The sequence below is a fragment of the Miniopterus schreibersii genome (genome assembly GCF_964146895.1).
Source record: "Miniopterus schreibersii genome assembly, chromosome: 1".
NCBI lineage: Eukaryota > Metazoa > Chordata > Mammalia > Chiroptera > Miniopteridae > Miniopterus > Miniopterus schreibersii.
The window spans coordinates 90804660-90825500 of NC_138101.1; the positions used below are offsets into that span (position 1 = coordinate 90804660).

Consider the following 20841-nt stretch of genomic DNA (forward strand, 5'->3'; position numbering starts at 1 on the left):
TATAGAGTTCACATGTTAATTATAAAGATAGAGTGGTGTCTTACAGAATCCAAGGGCAAAAATAAGTCAGTCCTCAGGAAGGCAGGAGCCAGGATTGCAAAAGCCATGAGGGTCTCAGCTGAAGTTTTCTCTATCTTCAAATCTGCCTCTATCTACACTTCTGCTCTATTTTTCTCTGGAAAACAGTTTTCCTGGCTCCTAAATCCATGAGCCAGAATAGCGCTACCTCTCTCCACACACACAGATTGAATCAACCCCATTGACTGAATCCCAAATTCTATTTAGAGAAAATATTATTGGCCCAGCCTGGTCTCCCCTTCCCTCCACCCCATCACTTATGATCTGGGAGGCATTGGGAGGGGAGCCATCAACATGGCTTCAGAGGCTCATTGCTGCTAATAGGCAGAGATTTCCCAGGGAATAGGCACTGGGCAGATTATCAGATCAAAATGTCCCCCTCGTTTTTTGTGTTTTGTTTTTGTTTTGTTTTATTTTTTGCTTATTTGTTTTTTAAGGGTAGTTAATTTTATTTATTAATTTTTTTACTTTAAATAATTTTTATTTTTCAATTCCAGTTGACATACAATATTATATTAGTTTCAGGTGTACAACCCAGTGATTAGAAATTATATAACTTACTAAGTGATCATCCCAATGAATCTCGTACTCATCTGACACCACACACAGTTATTACAATATTATTGACTGTATTCCCTATGCTGTACTTTACATCCCAGTGACTATTCTGTAACTACCAATTTGTTCTTCTGAATCCCTTCACCTTTTTCACTCATCTCCCCAACCTCCCTCCCATCTGGCAACTGTCAAAATGTTCTATCTACGAGTTTGTTTCTGATCTGCTGGTTCATTTATTTTGTTTTTTTAGATTCAATTGTTGATAGGTATGTGTATATTGTCATTTTACTATTCATATTTTTTAACTTTTTTTTCTTCTTAAAGCAGACTCTTTAACCTCCTGCATTTTCAATAGTCAGTCAATGAGGCTCTATTTTGTATTCAGCAAAAGTCTGCCTGTCTTTTCACACTAAAATGGAGGCCCAGAGGCCAAGGCAAAAGGCTTCAATGTTGATTTCCAGCTGTTTTGAAATCTACTTCAGTTGGCTTCCAAATGCCAAGTACCCCTGTATTTTCCAGTTTCAAGTTGCCATTCCCATGTAGGTCTTCTACTAATTCCCTATGTCCCTAAGGGCAACCCTTGGAGTATGTTTATTCAAAGGGCAAAAGCATGTGCCAAGTTGGTGGATGCCAGAAACAGTGCTCGTGGCTCCCATCAGACCAGCATGTAGAAACAAGCCAGACATGGGATGGGGAAGCAGGAGGCCAACCTTTGCTGGCCACTGCACCTTCCATATGTGTTCACTGGGAGATCTGCCCCTGGGCCTGGATGAAAATTTGAGTGGTTCCATAAATTTTCTGATGGCTCTTACATAATAAAAATCCTTTGATTGGTTGAAACTACAAAATACAATTTTAATTCAGAAATTGTAATGTGAATGTCAATGATCAACACTTCAAGCTTCATTCAAAGATAGGCCTCCCCCCCACTTCTCCAGTTAGGGTCTGATGCAAGCAGGCTTTGTTCTCCCAGAAAGGGGGAAAGGAATCTTCATTCTATCCCCATGGATCCCCCTCCAATTCATATTAAAAGGATATGGAGAAAGTCTGAGGATAGCAAGTTATGCGCAACTGGTAATATCTCAGGAGGGTTTTCTCTGGGCCTGGCCAATAACTAAAATTTACACTCCCCCCTTGGGTGCTTTCTGACACTCTCAGAAGCCTGAAAGTGCAACATCTCACCTGGGCAATGAAATTTGGTCTGACTGCCACTTCCACCCTTGGTTTCTTGTTCCCTGAAGGTCACTTTATACAGATTCTCCTGTTGGAGGGAAGGGGAGAGTAGTCCCTTGGCCTCTCCAGGTGCTCCTCTTGAGCAGGAGTTAAACATCTCCAATACAGCTTTCTCACACAAATGGCTCTCATCTGGTCCTTAGGAAACACTGGTGCATACTTTAGTCCAATGAGTAGTGGAAGTGCAGCTGGGTCCCAGAGCATGTAAGTCTTGAGTATTCTTTCTCCATCTCCTCTACTCTCTCTCTCTGAACTGCTGCTTCAAGCCAATACCTTCAGCCTCTCAATTTTGAATATTTCAGGTGAAAGTCAGACACTCCAAATACCAGAGAACACCAACCAAGTTGCCCTCATGGTCCTCTTGACATGCCCTCTTTAGTGAGATTACAGAAGATCTTGGATGAGTGGTTAAGTGGGACTCAGTATTGCTTTCCTTAAGAACATTCTTCACAGATCCTTTACTAAATTCCACTTCTGCAGGCCCTTCATGACCCTATTTTGAGTGAGGGTTTTAAAAATTTTTTTATTTATTGATTTGGGAGAGACAGGGAGAAACATCGATATTTGTTGTTCCACTTATTTTTGTATTCATTAGTTGATTCTTGTATATGCCCTGAATGGGGATTGAACCTGCAACCTTGGCGTATCAGGACGACTCTCTAACCATCTGTACTACCCAGCCAGAGCTGAATGGTGTGTTTTTGTTTGTTTTTTCAATTACAATTTGCATTCACTATTATTTTGTATTAGTTTCAGGTGTACAGCATAGTAGTTACACAATCATATACTTCATAAAGTTTTCCCCCTAATATTTCCAGTACCCAACTGGCACCATACATAGTTATTACAATATTATTGACTATATTACCTACGCTGTACTCTACATCCCCATGACTATTTTGTAACTACCAATCTGTACTTCTCAAGCCCTTTACCTTTTTCACCCAGTCCTCCAACCCCCTCCCCCCTGGCAACCCTAAATCTGTTATTGAATGGGAGATTTTGAAGAGTCACCAAAGGGCTAAGATATTATTACCTTTGAGATTTGTTTCCTGCTCTGGCAATTACCTTAGAATTTCACATATATTGTCTTTAGTGCCTCAGTCAAAACTTTACTTTCATATCTTGTCATGCTAATGCGGATTTGTAAAAACTGCTTTTGGTAACTGACACCAAGGCTAAGAAAACTTGTTCTCTAAAATCATTTGCTGTTGAAAACTTAGCTGTTTGAGTATCAATAAGAATGGAACACTCATTCTTGCCTAGATGATGGGAGGCTGTAGGTCACTTTGACACAGGGAAGCAGCCTTGATTTCCAGCCCAGGTAAAAGATTTCGGGGAGGGATTTCAAAGATGGCAGCAGATTGAGTGGAAGCTACACTGACACTCTCCCAGGACCAAACTGGAATTACAACTAATGTACATAAGAACCTTCCTGAATAATCAACTGCAACTGAAGACTAGATGGAGAGCACCCTCATAACCAAGGAGGAAAAGTGGAGACCGCACAGAGACTGGTAGGAAGTGCGGAGGCACAAGAGGGCTGGCTGGGCTCCCACAGGCAGCAGCTGAAGGTCCAGAGGAATATCTCAGCTGGGGGGGTTCCCACTGAGAATTCTGGGGTCTAAACCCCAAGCTGGGCTCCCTAGCTCAAAGCACCAGAACTGAGAAAGGTGCCCACATGACATGTGACTGTGAAAAGCAGCAGGGTTTCTGCCTGCCAGGGAGAGATGTCCGGAAATGCAGGCACTCTCTTCAAGGGCCAACTCACAAAGTCTCATGTGGAGCCACTCACCTTGGGCTCTAGCAGAAGGAAGGCAGAGTGGACAGGAGCTGTGTGAAGAGAACCCAGGGGGGCTGGCTGGAGGAATAAAGCTCAGAGGGCACCCATCTAGACCCTGGTGCTGAGTCATTCCCTGATTCAGCAGAGGACATCTTTCATAGGCAGACATTTACCTTCCAAGCAGCTTTTTCCTGGGGGGGGGGGAATGCAATTGCCCCACCCTGATGGAAAACCTCTTGCCCCACCCTGTGGAGTTTCCACAACCTGAGACTCATTAAGAGACTGAATAACAGCCTCTGGATGCTTTGAGTCATTGACTGATTTGCTTCTGAACCCAGGGCTTGGAAAAAGCAGACCTTGGTGTGCATCTTGGTCCTATCCAAACACACCCAGCCACAGCAGAGGGAACCAGAAGCTGTGGTGTATGGAAAACCTCAAACAGGGTACTCAGGACCATTCACAAACAGCATCTGACATTGGCCTGCACCAGAGACCATCCAGAAGACAGAGTCCTAGCAGATCTACCTAATACATAGAAACAAATCAAACAGGCAGCCAAAATGGGGAGACAAAAAAACAAGCCCCAAATGAAAGAACAAAAGAACCCTCCAGAAGGACTAAATGAAATGGAGATAAACAATCTATCAGACATAGAGTTCAGAATACTTATCATAAAGATGCTTAACAGCATGAGAAATGGAATGGAAACGATGAAGGAAATTAAGATAGACATAGAAATAAAAAATAAATAAAAAATTGGAAATAATAAACAGCAGATTAGAGGAAGCTGAGGATCAGATCAGCAAATTACGAGACAGGGTAGAAAAAAAATCACTCAATCAGAGAACCAAAAAGAAAAAAACAATTAAAAAACAGGAGGACATTCTAAGGGAGCTGTGAGACAACATGAAATGTAACAATATTCACATCATAGGAATACCAGAAGAGGTAGAAAGTAAGCAAGGGTTAGAGAACCTGGCTGAAAAAATAATGGCAGAAAATGTCCCTAACCTGGTAAAGGAAAAAGTCACTCACGTTCAGGAGGCACAGAGAGTCCCAAGCAAGAACAACCCAAAGAGGCCCATGCCCAGACACATCATAATTAAAATGCCAAGAATTCAAGACAAAGAGAGAATCTTAAAGGCAGCGAGAGAAAAGCAATCTATTACCTACAAAGGAGCTCCCACAAGGCTGTCAGCTGACTTCTCATCAGAAACTCTACAGGCCAGAAGGGAATGGCATGAAGTATTCAAGGTAATGCAAAACACGGATCTGAAACCAAGACTACTCCATCCAGGAAGACTATCATTCAAAATAGATGGTGAAATAAAGAGATTTCTAGACAAAAAAAAAAAAAAAGAAGAAAAAAAAGGCTAAAGGAATTTATTACCACCAAACCAGCATCACAAGAAATGTTAAAGGGACTGCTGTAATAAGATGTTGAAATAGAATGAGAAAAATAGGCACAAAGAAATAAAATGACAATAGTTAAGTACCTATCAATAATAACCTTAAATATAAATGGATTAAATCTCCCAATCAAAAGACATAGGGTAGCTAAATGGATAAGAAAACAAGACCCAAATATATGCTGTCTACAACAGACCCACCTCAGAACAAAAGACTCACACAGGATGGAAAAAAAACACACAAAAAACAACTTCTGGAGGACTTTAAAAGGAGAGATCAAGAGCAATAAGGTCATATAGTAGGGAACTCTAACACCCCACTGACTTTACTGCATAGATCTTCCAGGCAAAAAATCAATAAGGAAACAGTGTCTCTAAAATGACACACTAGATCAGATGGATTTAATTGACATTTACAAAACATTCCACTCCAAAGCTGAATAGGCATTCTCCTCAAGTGCACATGGGACAATTTCAAAGATAGATCACATGTTAGGACACAACAAGTTTCTACAAGTTGAAGAAGAATGACATATCAAGCATCTCTTTGGACATTTACACCATGGAATACTATATAGCTGTAAAAAAGGATCCCTGACCCTATGAGAGCATGGTGGGACCTGGAGAGTATTATGCTAAGCAAAATAAGCCAGTCATAGAAAGACAAGTGTCTACATGATCTTAGTCATATGTGGAATCTAATGAACAAAATAAACTGATGAACAAAATGGATCCAGAGACATAGAAGCATGGAACAGACTGACAAATCTGAGGGAAGGAGGAGGTGGGTGGGTGGGGAGCGATTAACATAAGAACTTATATGCTTATATACATAACCTGTGGACATAGACAATAGTGGGGTGAAGGCCTTGGGAGGGGCACAGGTGGAGGGGATCAATGGGGGGGGGACATTCGTAATACTTTCAACAATAAATTAAAAAAAAAAGATTTGGGGACCCAGCATTCCAAATTTCTCTTAAGGTTATAGTTTCCAAGGAAACGAGACTCTGAATCTGCCTTTCAGCCCTGACCTGATGTCAGTAATATAACTAAATGCTAATAAAATATTACTTATAGCCTTGCTCTGAGTCTAATCACAACCCCGTTCCATTCAAGTCTTACCTAAACTCCACCCTTGCCGCACACTGTACAATAACCCTGTCTCTTCTTTGTTTGGTGAGGCCTTTGGTGGGTCCCTTGGAGCACACTCCTTTGTTACAAGTTCATAAACAGAACTAACTTAGACTCCAGGTTTGTCTCTGGTGGTGTCTGACTGCTGGGGTTTTATCATTAATGATCAAGTCTTCCTGGAACAGGTTACCACATTCTGTCTTCATGTCTGCATCCTCCTGCATCACCAGGTCACACAAACTCACTGCCACCACTGTAGTATCACCAGAATCATCCAGAGCTTCTAACTATGATTACATAACACTTAAAATACGTGAACACATGCATATGCAGGAACAATAACATCTAAAGACTTTAGCAACAGAAGAAATAAATAAAGGGTATTAAAATTACCTGAAGGGCTTTCTCAAACTACACAAGCCCTTAGATACTGTTACAATCCTTCCTACTGTTCTCTCCTGTAATACACACTTGACTGAGCCATCACAAGAGTGATCCTGTTGGTGGGGGGAGAGTACCCTCAGGTATGTTTGGGTGAGGTTAAGAAACTCTACTTTACCCCCACTAATTTGATGGGTTAAAGTTATCAAAATTCTAAGTCTATAAGTTTAAGGAATATTTTTTTCTCTTAGCTAAAAATCTCACCTATAAATGAAAGGAAAAACTGTCTACATAAAGGGAGGGATGTTACCTGACTTATTCACCATGGTATCCCCAGTGGCATCACCAGCTCTGGCACCTAATGAGTGCCCAGTGAGCATTTGCTAAACTAATTAATTTGGAACTAGTTTTGAAATGGGAGAGTTTTAACCGACCATTGTACCTGTGCAAGAAGCATTTATCTAAAAAAACTATTAACAGTGACAGGTCCATTCTATTCATTTTTGTCTATTAGGCAACTCTTCAATTTGGATTCTGATACGAGTGGCAACTGGCTGCCTCCTCAAGGATGTGTTTGTAAACTGAGAACTGCCCAATAACTCTGAGGAACAGGGGTGAGGAGTGACAGCGTGGTATTAGGGTGTCTGGGCCTTGATTACCTGTGACCCATGGCACACCTTTGTACACACCTGTATGTGGGCATCAGCATAGTATATTACATGAGTTATAGTTAAGCAGACAAGAACCTCTGCAATGATAAAACACTGGCTAGGACCCACACTGCAAATTCTTCAAGGTAAAAAGCCCATTGCTTCAGCCTGGAGAGGCATCAAAGTCTGGATCCAGTCATTCTGCCCAGGGTTCAGTGGCACAATCACGGCTGCTGCACCCATGCCTGTGTAGAAGTGACCATTTTGATACAAAGGGGAAGAGCTGTGAGCCCAGACAGGTCCTTCTTGGATTGCTGAATTGATAAGTAAGATGGTCTAAGGGAAGAGGCCTAGCTGATCAAGTCAATATCCTAAAACTTAAGGCCACTATTTGCATTTGCCATTTATGCATGCCAGAAAACCACCTGAGCTGATTATGAAATTCTATGAAGTTGAGGTTTATAAAAATTGATTTCTGTAAAAATTGGTTTAGCCCCCCAGTCCTTAGGTCACCTTTCCTGACTTCTATCTACTTCTGGCAAGGGGACCAGTCCATCCAGTGCAGACCAGCTAGAAGAGGCATGGGATAGTTAACGAGCTAAGGGCTCCCAGTGCCAGCCCCATGCAGTTGGTGCCTCAGCAAAAACTGGGAAAGACACTCTCACTTCCATTTGTCGGAAAATTGATGAAATATCCTGCTTTTGTTAGAACGAGGCACTTCACTGACACCTGCCAGGAATTTGTCAGAAAAATACAAATGTGTGATACCTATGATGTGACCATGATATACTGGTTCATCCTGATCCCTTATATGGAGGTGCTTTAGCACCTTCACTTTAGTTAACTGGGCAGTTTACGGATACCAAGATCTCTCAAGAGAAGAAATAATGTATTCTTAAAGGACATAGTTAAGGGACCAGGCAAATTAAACATTTATTATCATCACAGGGTCATTCCTCAATTCAAAACATGTTAACTTCAAAACACAATTCCTTATAGCAAAAACAAGTAACTATTTTGGGGGTGATGAGAATGCTCTAAAATTGGTTGTTGTGATAGTAACACAACTCTGAATATTCTAAAATCCATTGAACTGTATACTTTAAAAGTGTGAGTTGTAAAAAAAAAAAAAAATTCAAGGGTGAGTTGTATAGTATATGAATTACATCTCAGTAAAGCTGTCATTTTTTAAAAAAATGAATATGGGTTACCAATGAGATCAAGGAAGAAATCAAACACTTCATGGAAAGAAACAAAAATGAACAGACAACAACCCAAAATCTATGGGACACAGCAAAAGCAGTCCTGAGAGGAAAATCCATAGCATTACAGGCCTATCTCAAGCAATAAGAAAAAGATCTAATGAACCATCTAACACAATAACTAAAAGAACTGGAATGAGTACAGCAAGAAAAGCCCCTAGGAAGTAGAAGAAAGGAAATTATAAAGATCAGAGCAGAAATTAATGACATAGGGACTAAGAAAAAAATACAAAAAATCAATGAAACTAAGAGCTGGTTCTTTGAAAAGTTAAATAAGATTGATGCACCTTTAGCCAGACTCACCAAGAAACAAAGATTGAGGATCCCAATAAATAAAATCAGAAATGAAAAAGGCAATATAACAACAACCCAACAGAAATAAAAAGGACTGTAAGAAAATACTATGAGCAACTACATGCCAACAAATTGGACAACAGGGGGGAAGTGGACAAATTCCTAGCAGCATACAACCTTTCAAAGCTGAATCAAGAAGAGGCAGAAAACCTGAATAGGCCAATAAAAACTAATGAAATTGAAGCAGTAATCAAAAAACTCCCAGCAAACAAAAGTCCTGGACCAGACGCATTTACAGACGAGTTTTACCAAACATTCAAAGAAGAATTAACACCTATTCTATTCAAACTATTCCAGAAAATTCAAGAGGAGGGAAAACTCCCCAACTCTTTTTATGAGGCCAGCATCATCCTAATCCCAGAAACACATAAAGACACTACAAAGAAAGAAAATTATAGGCCAATGTCCCTGATGAACAAAGATGCTAAAATCCTCACTAAAATACTAGCAAACAGGATAAAGCAATATATTAAAAAGATCATACATCATGACCAAGTGGGATTTATTCTGGGGATGCAAGGCTGGTACAACATCCGCAAATCAATAAATGTGATACATCACATAACCAAAATGAAGGACAAAAATCATATGATCATATCAACAGATGCAGAAAAAGCATTCGACAAAATCCAGCACCCATTTCTGATAAAAACTCTCAGCAGAGTGGGAATAGAGGGAACATACCTCAACATAATAAAGGCCATATATGACAAACCTATAGCCAACATCATACTCAATGGTGAAAAACTAAAACCATTTCCCTTAAAAACAGGAACAAGAGAGGGATGTCCACTTTTACCACTCTTATTCAACATAGTACTGGAAGTCCTTGCCATAGCCATCAGACAGGAAGAAAACATAAAAGGTATCCAAATTGGAAAGGAGGAAGTAAAATTGTCATTATTGGCAGATGACATGAGATTATACATAGAAAACCCTAAAGACTGCATCAAAGTACTACTAGACTGTAAGAAAATACTATGAGCAACTACATGCCAACAAATTGGACAACAGTGGGGAAGTGGACAAATTCCTAGAAGCATACAACCTTTCAAAGCTGAATCAAGAAGAGGCAGAAAACCTGAATAGGCCAATAAAATTTGTTTATTTGATTGAATAAACAAATTTGGCAAGTAGCTGGATACAAAATCAACATCTGGAAATCAATGGCATTCTTATAGACCAACAGTGAACTTTCAGAGAGAGACTAAAAAAGCAATACCATTTACCATTGCAACTAAAAAAATAAGATACCTAGGAATAAACTTAACCAAGGATGTGTATTTGGAAAACTATGGGACACTCAGAAAAGAAATAGAGGAAGATGTAAACAAGTGGAAGAATACACGATGCTCATGGATTGAAAGAATTACATTAATATCATTAAAATGTCCATACTACCCAAAGCAATTTATAAATTCCATGCAATTCCCATTAGAATACCCACAGCATATTTCACAGACCTAGAACAAACATTTTGAAAATTTATATGGAACCAAAAAAGACCCCAAATAGCTGCAGCCATCTTGAGAAAAAAGAACAGAGTGGGAGGGATCACTTTTCGGGACATCAAACTGTGCTACAAAGCCATTGTAATCAAAACGGCCTGGTATTTGTACAACAGGCATATAGATCAATGGAACAGAACAGAGACCCCAGAAATAGACCCACACCATATGGGCAGTTAATATTCGACAAAGGAGGCAAGAGCATCCAATGGAGTAGACAGTCTCTTCAATAAGTGGTGCTCGGAAAAATTGGACAGCTACATGCAAAAAAATGAAACTAGACCACTCACTTTCACCATACACAAAAATAAACTCAAAATGGATAAAAGACTTAAATGTAAGTCATGAAACCATAAAAGTCCTGGAAGAAAACATAGGCAGTAAAGTCACAGACACCCCATGTACTGGAATTTTCACTGATGCATCTCCTAGGGCAAGAGAAAACAAAGAAAAAATAAACATATGGGACTACATCAAACTAAAAAGCTTCTGCACAGCAAAAGAAAACAGCCTCAAAATACAAAGGGACCCAACGGCCTGGGGAAACATATTTGCCAAGGATGTATCTGATAAGGGCCTAATTTCCAAAGTATACAAAGAACTCATCCTACTCAGCAAGAGGAAGACAAACAACCCAATTAAGAAATGGGCAAAGGAGCTGAATTGACACTTCTCCAAAGAGGACACATAGATGGCCAAGAGACACATGAGAAAATGCTAAACAGCGCTAATTATCAGAGAGATGCAAATTAAAACCACAATGAGCCTGGCGGGGTGTGGCTCAGCGGTTGAATGTCGACCTAGGATCCAGGCGATCGGGGTTCGATTCCCAGCCAGGGCACATGCCTGGGGTGTGGGCTCGATCAATGGTTCTCTCATCATTGATGTTTCTTTCTCTCTCTCCCTCTCCTTTCCTCTCTCTGAAATCAATAAAGATATATATATATAAAAAAACACAAAAAAAACCCACAATGAGGTCTCACTTCGCACCTGTCAGAATGGCTCCATCAACAAATCAACAAACGACATGTGCTGGCGAGGGTGTGGAGAAAGGGGACCCTAGTCCACTCCGGGTGGGAATGCAGAGTGGTGCAGCCACTGTGGAAAACAGTATGGAGGTTCCACACAAAAATAAAAATTGAGCTGCCTTTTGACCCCGTGATTCCCCTCCTAGGAATGTATCCTAAGAATCCTGAAACACTAATCAGAAAGAATATATGCACCCCGATGTTCATAGCAGCACAGTTTACAATAGCTAAGATCTGGAAACAGCCCACGTGCCCATCAGGAGATGAGTGGATAAAAAAGCTGTGGGACATTTACACCATGGAATACTACGCAGCTGTAAAGAAGAAGGATCCGTAGCCTTTCGGACAGTATGGATGGACCTGGAGAATATTATGCTAAGTGAAATAGGCCAGGCAGAGAAAGACAAACATCACAGGATCTCGTTTACATGTGGAATCTAAAGAAGTTACAAAATGATGAACAGAATAGATTCAATGACATGGAAGCATAGATGAGACTGACGAATGTCAGAGGGATGCAGGAGGGCGGGTGGGTGGAAGGGGAGAGAGTAACCAAAGAATTTATATGCATATATGCACAACCCAAGGACAGGGACAGTGGTGGGGAGAGGGACTGGGGAGGGGGAGGGGACAGGGTGCAACGGGTCATTGGGAAGAAAAAGGGGCTACTATAATATTTAAAAATAAAATAAAATAAAATAAAAAAGAATATGAAAGGAAAAACAGGCATATAGTTATAAGGAATGAAATGGTATTAAATACATATTGGTCAATATCACTTTAACTGTAAATACTTGAATGCTGGAATCAAAAGACAAAGGGTAGCTGATTGAATAACAATACAAGACTTATTTATATGCTGTCTACATAAGACCCAGCTAGGAATGAAAGAAATATGGAGACTGACAGTAAACAGATGGTAAAAGATAGTTCATGCACACGGGAAAAAAGGTGGGGTAGCAATACTTGTATGTAACAAAATAGACTTTAAAACAAAGGCTATAATATGAGTCAAAAGGGACACTACATAGTGATAAAGGGATCAATCCAACGAGAGGATATAACCCTTGTAACCATTTATTCACACACATAGGAGCTCCTAAATACATAAAGCAGATCTTGATGGACATAAAGGGAGAATCCACAGTAATGCAGTCACAGGTGGAGATTTTAACACCCCAATTCACATAAATGGATAGATCTTCCAGAAAGAAAATCAGCAAGGAAACAGTCATCTTAAATGATACACTAAACCATATGGATTGAATTGATATTTTCAAAGCATTTATCCTCAAAGCAGCAGAATATACATCAAGTGCACAGAGAATATTTTCTACAATAAACGGCAGGTTGGAGCACAAAACAAGTTTCAATAAATTTATGGAAACTGAAATCATATCAAGAATTTTCTCGGATTATCTTTTAGTATTATACACTAAATTAACTTTTAGTATTATACACTAAGCCTTTAGTGTATAATACTAAAAGCTAATCACAAAATAAACTGAAAAACACACAAACATATAGAGGCTGAATAACACCCAGCTGCGCCGGCTGGGTTGCTCATGTGGTTGGAGCACAGTCGTATACACGAAAAGGGTGAGGGCTCGATTCCCTATCAGGACACTTACCTAGGTTGTAGGTTCAATCCCTGGTGTGGGCACGTATGGGAGGCAGCTGAGGGATGTTTCTCTCTCTCTATCTCTAAAAAATCAATGAAAACATATCCTCAGATGAAGATTTTAAAAAATTAAGTAGCGTTTAACTAAACTATCAACGGGTTAACAATTAGACCAAGGAAGAAATTGAAAGGTACCTTGAGAGAAATGAAAATGGAAACACAACAAGACAAAGTCTATTAATTACACCAAAAGCAGTCATGAGATGGAAATTCATATACCGGTGTTCCTCAAGAAATAAGAAAAAGTTCTAATAAATTATCTAACCTTATGCCTAAAGAAATGAGAAAATAAACAACAAACAATGCCCAAATCGAGTAGAAGGAAGAAAATAATAAGACCATAGTGGAAATAAACAAAATAAAAATTAAAAAAATAATATAAAAGATCAATAAACCAAGATCTGGTTCTTTGAAAAAATAACAAGACTGATAAACCTTTAACCAGATTCATCAAGATAAAGACGACTCAAGTAAATAAAAGCAGGAATGAAACAGTAGGAACAATTGACACCAAAGAAATACAAAGGATTGTCAGAAAAGATTATAAACAACTATATTTCAACAAATTAGATAATCTGGAAGAGATCGATAAATTCCTAGAAATACACAATCTTAAAAGTGTACAAAAGAGAAATAGGAAATCTGAATAGACTGATTACAGCTAATGAAATAAAAGCTGTAATAATTAAAAGAAATAAAACTTCCAACAAACAAAAGTCCTGAACATGATGTCACAGGTAAATTTTACCAAATATTCAAAGAACTGACACTAATCCTTCTCAAACTATTCCAAAAAATTTAAGAGGATGGAAGACTCCCAAGCTTATTTTACGAAGACAACATTATCCTAATTTCAAAACCAGATAAATACACTAAAAAGAAAGAAAAGTATACTATAATATCCCCGATGAACATAGATACAGAAATATTCAACAAAATATTAGCGAACTGAATTCAGCAATACATTTAAAAGATCATACATCATGATTAAGTGAACTTAATTCCTGGGATACAAGATTGGTACAATATCCACATATCAATTTACATGAAACACAAAAAGGTAAACAAAATGAAAGATAAAACTAAATGATCATATCAAGAGAAGCAGGAAAAAATTGGACAAAATCCATAACCCATTTCTGATAAAAACTCTCAGCAAAGTAAGAACAGATGGAACATATCACAACATGATAAAGGCCACATATGACAAGCACACAGCTAACATCATACTCAATGAAGAAAAATTGCTATAGTTTCCCTTAAGATCAGGAACAAGACAGGGATGTCCCCCTTCCCCACTCTTACTCAGCATAGTACTGGAAGTCCTAGCCACAGCCATCAGACAGCAAGAAAAAGTCAAAGGTAACCAAATTGGAAAGGAAGAAGCAAAACTGTCATGATTTGCTGATGACATGTTACTGTGTATAGAGAACCCTAAAGATTCCACCAAAAAACTATTAGAACTGACAAATGAATTCAGTAAAGTAGCCAGATATAAGATAAATATCCAGAAATCAGTTGCACTTTTATATACCAATAATGAACTATCAGAAAGGCAAACTACAAAACAATCCAACATATAATTGAATAAAAAATACCTAAGAATAAATGTAACCAAGGAGGTAAAAGACCTGCACTTGGAAAATTACAAGACACTGAAGAAAGAAATTGAAGAAGATACAAATAAATGGAAGCACATACCATGCTCATGGATAGGAAAAATTAACATCTTCAAAATGTCCATACTACCCAAAGCGATCTATACATTCAAAGTAATTCCTATCAAGATACCAATGGTGTTTTACAGAAGTAGAACAAATAAGCCAAAATTTTATATGGAACCACAAAAGACCCTGAATAGTCACAGCAATTGAGAGAAAAACAAACAAGGTTGGAGGTATCATGCAACATGATTTCAAAGTATACCACAAGCCTATAGTAATCAAAACAGCATGGTAATGGCATAAAAACAAACCTATAGATTGATGGAACAGAATAGAACGCCCAGAAAGAAACCCACACCTATATGGTCAATTAATATTTGACAAAGGAGGAGAGACCAGTGAATGGAGTAAAGAGAGTCTATTCCATAAATGGTGTTGGGTAAATTGGACAGACACTTCCAAAAAAATGAAAGTAGACCACGTTCTTACACCATATACAAGAATAAACTCAAAATGGATTATTAACTTAAATGTAAGATTCAAAACCATAAAACTCCTAAAGAAAACAGACAGTAAAACCTGGAACATTTCTCTTAGTAATATTGTTTTGCTGATGGATCACCTGAACATGGCAAAGAAAAAAAAATAAACAAATGAGACTACATCAAACAAAAAAGTTTAAACACAGCAAAGGAAAACATGGACAAACTAAAAAGACAACCCACTGAGGGGAAAACACATTTGACAATAATATATCTGGTAAGGGGGTTATTATTCAAAATTTATAAAAAACGTACAGAACTCAACACGAAAAGTACAAACAATCCCATTAAAAACAGACAGAGGACCTGAACAGACACTTCTCTAAAGAGGACACACTGATGGACAAGGGACATATGAAAAGATGCTCAGCATCACCAATCATGAGAGACGCGAATTAAAGCCACAGCGAGCTGCGCTTCACACCTGTCAGAGCGGCTGCCGTCGGGGGTCCGCGGCCGGCTCGGGGCGCAGACTGAGGCTGGAGGCGGAGGCCGCCCGGCGCGGAGGAAACCTGGGCGAGCGCTCGGCTGCAGCCCTGCCTGGCGCCGGTTCGCCTCCGAAACCGCCGTTCAAGCCAATCAGTTTAGCTGTCTTAAATGGAATAAAAGAGGGACTGCAGAAAGCTAGAACAGACCCTGCAGTAAAAGCCATTGTGATCTGTGGAGCAAATGGCAACTTCTCTGCAGGTGCTGATATCCGCGGCTTCAGCGGTCCCATTAGTTCTAGGTTGACTTTAGGAGATTTAGTAGATGAAATGCAGAGAAGCAAGAAGGCCCTGGTGGCAGCTATCCAAGGCATTGCTTTAGGAGGTGGACTAGAGTTGGCCCTGGGCTGTCACTACAGGATTGCCCGTGTAGAGGCTCAAGCTGGCTTCCCAGAAGTCAGGTTACGACTTCTTCCTGGTGCCAGAGGATCCCAGCTTCTCCCCAGGCTCATTGGAGTTCCTGCTGCACTTGATTCAATTACATCAGGTGGGCCCAGTGTATCACAAGAGTCCTTAGAAGAGGGAGGCAAGAGGTCAGAGAGGAGAGCAGATACATACATAGCTTTGAAGATGGAGGAAGAAGCAACAAGCCAGAGGCTGGAAAAGAAAAGATTCTTTCTTAAAGCCTCGAGAAGTAACACAGTTCTGCTGATCTATTTTAGACTTCTGATATCCTAAACTAAGATTACAAATGTGTGTTGTCTTAAGATACTATGTGTTTGTGGCAATTTGTTACAGCAGCAATAGGAGACTCTTACAGTACCTGTTAATAATGATACTAAGAATCTTGCTTTGTGGTATGAGAAAAATTTTTTTTTCCTAACAAAGGATGTTAAAAATAGCTGTCACAGAAAGTTAAAGATTCCCTACTGATATAGGGAAAAAAACACCAGCGTTGCAGGAACTGATCCTATATGAAATTAATAAATGAATAGATTTGGATTAATTTGTAAGTAAAAAAAAAAAAAAAAAAAAGAATGGCTACCATCAACACATCAACAAATGACATGTGCCGGTGAGAATGTGTAGAAAGGGGAGCCCTGGTATACTTCTGGAGGAAATGCAGACTGGTACAGCCACTAAGGAAAACAATATGGAGGTTCCTCAGAAAATTAAAAATGAAACTGCTTTTGACCCAGTGATCCCACTTCTCAGAATATATTCTAAGAATCTGGAAACCCTAATCAGAAAGAATATACATGCACCCTTATGTTCATAGCAGTGCTATTTACAATAGCTAAAATCTGGAAACAGCTCAAGTCCCCATCAGTAGATGAGTGGATAAAAAAGCTGTGAGACATTTACACCATGGAATAGTATGCAGCTATAAAGAAGAAGGATCTCTTACCCTTTGGGACAGTACAGATGGACCTGGAAAATATTATGCCAAGTGAAATAAGGCAGTCAGAGGAAGACAAACATCACATGATCTCACTTATATGTGGCATCTAAAGAACATAATAAAATGATGAACAAAATAGATTCAGTGATATGGAAGCATGGGTCAGAGTGACAAATCTCAGGGAAAGTGTGGGTGGGTGTGTGGGTGGGTGGGAGAGATTAACTGATGAATATATATACATAACCCATGCACACAGACAATAGTGTGGTAAAGGCCTGGGAGAGGAGTGCATGGGGGGGGGGGTGAGTAGAAGGGGTCAATGGGGAAAAAAGGGAACATCTGTAATATTTTGTACAATAAAAAATAAGTAAATAAATAAATATATAAGTGCTCCAATAAAGAAAAAAATGTCTCTACTACCCAAAGCAATCTATAGATTCACCACAATTCCTGGTAAAATACCAATGGCATATGTCATAGATCTAGAACAACTATTCCAAAAATTTACATGGAACCAAAAAAAAACCCAGAATAGCCTCAGAAATCTTGAGAATGACAAGCAAAGTTGGAGGTATCACAATACCTGATATCAAACTATAGTACAAAGCCATTATAATCAAAACATCCTGGTACTGGCATAAGAACAGGGATATAGATCAATAAAACAGAACAGAGAGCTCCCAAATAAACCCACACATTTATGTTCAATGACTATTTGACAAAGGAGGCAAAAACAAACAATGGAGTAAAGATAGTTACTTCAATACATTGTGCTGGGAAAATAGAATATCTTTAAATAGCAAAAGGGAAATGCTGAGCCAGAGTTCTATACCACTGAAATATGCTTCCAAAATGAAAATGAAAGAAAGACGTTCTAAGACAAACAATAGTGGATTATGCTTTATTTCTAGCAGAACTTCACTATAGGAAATACTTAAGGAAATTGAACGTAAGTTAAAGCAAATATTCCCAGATCATAGCGTAAAATGCAGAATCCAGAGAGGTGAGTGCAACATTTGGTGCTTCTTTTTAATGTACTACATTTGCTGATTTAAAAGCAATAGCTGAGAGACTAAAAACTTCAGAAGAAAGTTATGCCTGGATTGGATATAAATGGCCATAAAGAGTAATGGCTTTAGGCGTCCAACTAGGACCCTAAAAGACAATACCTAAGTGTAAAGATAAAGTTGACATAGATTCCTCACCCCAAAAAACTCAAAACCAGCTTTTGGAATCAAGTGAATTCTTATTTGCTTTAAAGTGAGTTGCATATGTCCTAAATGCCTCCTAGAAATAAAACGATATCCTCTCTGAAGAAAGATATCATTTCCAAAGTCTCAAATCATATCTTCAAAGTTTCATTAATAATCCCTGGATCAGAGAGAGACAAATAGGCAAACAAGAGATGAAAACTGATGAAAAAAAACAAACAGAAGAAAAACTGAATTGAAATAGATTCAGAGGAAATTCAAATACTGGAGTAATCAAGCACAGTTTTTAAAATAGCTATGAATTTTCTTAGTATTGAAAACTTTAAAAAGAATATTATGAAATTGCTGAAACAGAACAATATAACAAGTTATGAACTAAATAGGTGGAATTAATAGCACATAGACATAGCCAAAAAAGTTTGGTGAATTATAAATAAGAAGAAAATATCCAAACAGAGAGACACAAAGCAATAAAAATAACATAAAAGAACATATCTCATCTGGTAAACATTTTTAACATATATGAAATCAGAGTACTAGAAAGTGGAAGAGAAGAAATAGTAAAGAATTAATATTTGAAGAGATAGTGGCCTAGAATATTACAAAACTGACTAAAGATATCCACAGCTTCAAAGACCACTACAAATCAAAAGAGGAATAAAACAGAAAAATTATACTTTTGCTTCTCACATTAAAATGTTAAAAACAAAAGACATAGAAGCATGGCCAGGTGGCTCCGTTTTTTGGAGCATCATCCCATACACCAAAATGCTGCAGGTTCAGTTCCCATCAGGGCACACGCCTAGGTTGCAGGCTCTATCCCCAGTAGGGGCGTGTATGGGAGGCCACTCACCAAAGCTGCTCTCTCACATTGATGTCTCCTCCCTCTTTCTCTCTCTCTTTCTCTCTCTTTCTTTCTCCCTTCCCCACCCTTTTTCCTCTCTTTCAAAAAATCAATGAAAACATATCTTCAAGTGAGAATTAAAAACAAAAGCCATAGAGAGAACCTTAAAAATTGCCAGGAAAAAAATACATAATATCTTCAAAGGAAAAACAATGACACAGATAGCTGACTTCTTGAGAGAATCAGTCAAAAAGTGTATTAGTTTGCTAGGGATGCCAAAGTACCACAGACTGGGTGGCTTACCCAGAAATTTATTTTGAAGGACAGTTTTGAAGCATAGAAATATGAGATAAAGATGTCAGCAGGGTTCATTCCTTCATAGGCCTCTCTCCTTAGCTTCTAGATGGCTGTCTTCTCCCTATGTCTTCATGTGTTCTTTTTTGTGTCTGTGCCCAAATTTTCTTTTTTTTCCACTTTAAAAATTTTTTAAATTTTTCAATTACAGTTGACATACAATATTATGTTAGTTTCAGGTGTACAATCTAGTGATTAGATATTATTTAACTTACAAAATTATCAACTCGATAAATCTATTACCCACTGATACCATACATAGTTATTACCATATTATTGACTATATTCCTTTAGTGAGAACATCATCAAAGAGCTAGAAGACATAAATTTGAATTAGATAACATAAAAAAGTACAGGTCAGAACTGAAGAATACATGAATTGAAATGAAGAATACATTACAGGGAATCAACAGTGGAGTAGATGAATCAGAGGATCAAATCATAGGTTTGGAAGCTAAGGAATTAGAAAACACCCAATCAGAACAGCAAAAAGAAAAGAATCCCCCCCAAAAAGTTAGGATGGTATAAGGAGCCTTGGGGACAAGTTCAAATGTACCAACATTCACATCATGGTGGTGTTAGAAGGAGAGAGAAAGCAAGGAATTCAAAACCTGTGTGACAGAAATCACCCCTAACCTGGTTTAGAAAATAGACACACAAGTCCAGGAAGCACAGAAAGTCCCAAACAAGATGAACCCAAAGAAACCCACACCAAGACATATCAAAATTAAAATGCCAAAGCTAAAAGACAAAGAGAGAATCTTAAAAGCAGCAAGAGAAAAGAAGTTGGTAATCTACAAGGGCCCTCCCATAAGACTTTCAGCCGATTTCTCGACAGAAACTTTGCAGGCCAGAAGGGGTTGACAAGAAATATCCAAATTTATTTTCTTATAAAAATACCAGTTATCCTGGATTAGGGCACACCCCAATGCCTCATTTAATTTAATTACTTCTTTAAATACCTTATTTCCAAATACAGTCAAATTCTGATACACTTTGAAGTTAGTTAGGACTTCAACACAATTCAGCCCACTATAAAAATAGAAGACAAAAGGCTGAAACAAAATAATTGTCCATCTAGAGTTATAATACCTCCAAAAACTTTCTTTCAAAAATGAAGGTAAAAATAGACATTTTCAGAGAAAAATGAAAAAAGTAATCATCAGCAGCAGACTTGTGATTAGAAAATTCTAAAAGAGATCCTCAGGCAAGAGCAAAATAGTCTGAGATAAAACTAAAGAGAAGTAATGAGAAATAAAGAGTAAAAGAAAGGGTAAACAGTAGAAAATTAAATGAATATTGCCTTTAAAAAATTATCTTGACTTTCAACATTCAAAGTTTAT

The 20841-nt window shown here is 38.4% G+C and overlaps 1 protein-coding gene across 1 annotated transcript in view; it reads left to right on the forward strand.

The window, feature by feature from the left end:
- LOC308567816 (putative ankyrin repeat domain-containing protein 26-like protein) overlaps positions 1 to 20841 on the forward strand; it is a gene marked incomplete at both ends in the record, with an annotated part of 466689 nt that overhangs the window by 401721 nt on the left and 44127 nt on the right. The window lies entirely within an intron of this gene.